At 39.7% G+C, this 2026-nt stretch overlaps 1 pseudogene; it reads right to left on the minus strand.

The window, feature by feature from the left end:
• On the minus strand, positions 1–1582 carry LOC108491368 (annotated as a pseudogene).
• Between the last annotated feature and the right edge of the window lie 444 nt (positions 1583–2026).

Below are 2026 nucleotides of genomic sequence, written 5' to 3' on the forward strand. Positions count from 1 at the left end.
TTCAACAATCTTTCTGGTCTGTAAAAATATTCTACACACAAAAGAGTAAAACAATTTTTTCCTTGTTTTGGAAATTTCTTATGCGCATTAGTTGAGAAAAGAAATCATCCCAACAATTAATATTTCCAATGTTAAGACAATTGAGCGCCACCTAGTGTTCAATTTTCGCAGCTACCATCCTTAGTTCAAATTGGCATTAAAAACCCAAGTTCTAAAAACATTCTGGAAATGCTTTTTTAGGGTGGCAAAATAAGATCATGAAAAGAACTCACACAATATCAAAATTAGTACAAAAACATCCATGGTACTTAAATTCGAAAGTAAGACTATTTTTGCTTTTAAACACAGATTTCTGCTGGCTGTGGGTGTGGTGGTACATGCCTACAACCCCAGCACTCGGGAGGCTGAGAAAGGAGGATTAGGGTGAGTCTGAGGTCCATCAGGACTACAGTGACTTCCAAGCTCGCTTCAGAAACAAAGTGAGACTCTGACTCAAAATCCAAAAATAATAATAAAAAAAAACCCAATAAAACAGTAATAACAGATTTTGCCTCCTTCATTTGTATCAAAATCTCTGGGTAAGTGGAATACACACAAATACAGTACAGTCAACAGCGATGTAAACAGGGCCCAATTGTTTTTTATAGGTTGTACAAGGCAAATGGTTTATTCAAAACATCCATTTACTTACTGGAAGTGGTCAAAGTAGGAAAGGCATAAGCATTTTTTTCCTCCCTGAATTCCATTACATCAAAAGAACAAAGTGGGCATAACGTGTCACTTAAGATAGTTCAGCACATTAGTTTTGAAAGAAGTGGCCTTAGTTAGCAATTTAAATCTGCCTCAACAAATTACAATCAAGATAGTGAAAACCTTTCCTCGTGGTCTATGGCCAGATTCCAAACTTGTAGGACAATCTTCAGAAAGACTGGAATGTAAAATGTTGAGTTCACTTTAGATATCGATGCCCTCACCATCATCTCCAGTGTCATCAAACTGAATTTCATCATCTCCAGGACCATATGTATCATTTTCATTGATTTTAGCATGTTTTGGAAACTTGCCATATGCCTTAAGACTTCTAGCTTCATCTGCATCGTATTTTAGAATTAGGTCAGCTTTGTTATCCTGGTAATCTCGGAGGCCAACCACTATGCTGTCTGAGATATTTATCCAAATTTTTTTCTCAATTTCTCTCTAATATGGCATAACCTCTTTACACCATCAAAACACATTGCTTCTAGTCCTCCATTTCCCAACATTTTGATTACCTGAGCATATTCTTGCCCATCTTCCTTGAACACCAGCTCTCTCTTTTCAGATTCATTCTCATTCTTACCTCTACATCTGTTTTTACCTCCTTTACCTTTATTCTTGGGCATGGTGGCGAAGACCGGTTGGAGGCGTCAGGGGCAGCTGCAGCTCCGATGGACCACGCTGTGGAGCGCTCCGGATGAAGTTGGTGTGGGATGCCGAGAAGCATGGTCTGGAGAGGTTGACCATGGGTTGCTTCCAAGAGCCTCCTGCACCCACTTTCGGCAACGGCAAATTCTTTCATTTGTTTTAATCAAAATTATTTCACATTTAAAGGACGGCTGTTAGCCACCATGTGATTACTCGGAACCAAACTTGTGTCCTCTTCAAGAACAGCAAGTGCTCTTAACTGCTGAGCCATCTCTCCAGCCCACCCCCACCCCCCTTTTTTTGAGACAGGGTCTTACTCTGTAGCCCAGGCTGGTCTAAAATTGGAGATCCTTCTGCCTCAGCCTACAGAGTGCTGCATGTGCAGCTGAACATGTTTTTGAAATTAAATATTTCTAAAGATTTTCCTTTTGATTAATTTGAACAAATTTCTTGTGGTAGTTTGTTTTGTTTTCTTCTACACTGACTTCCATAGTGTCTGCACTAATTTACAGTCCCACCAGCAATGTGTACCTGAGCCTCCATGTTCATTGTAGCTCTATTCCCAATAGACAGGAAATGGAATCAGCCTGGGTGCCCATCAACAGATGCATGGTTAAAGAAA

Source organism: Nannospalax galili, unplaced genomic scaffold (assembly GCF_000622305.1).
Source record: "Nannospalax galili isolate Female #2095 unplaced genomic scaffold, S.galili_v1.0 scaffold311, whole genome shotgun sequence".
In the NCBI taxonomy this organism is placed as follows: domain Eukaryota; kingdom Metazoa; phylum Chordata; class Mammalia; order Rodentia; family Spalacidae; genus Nannospalax; species Nannospalax galili.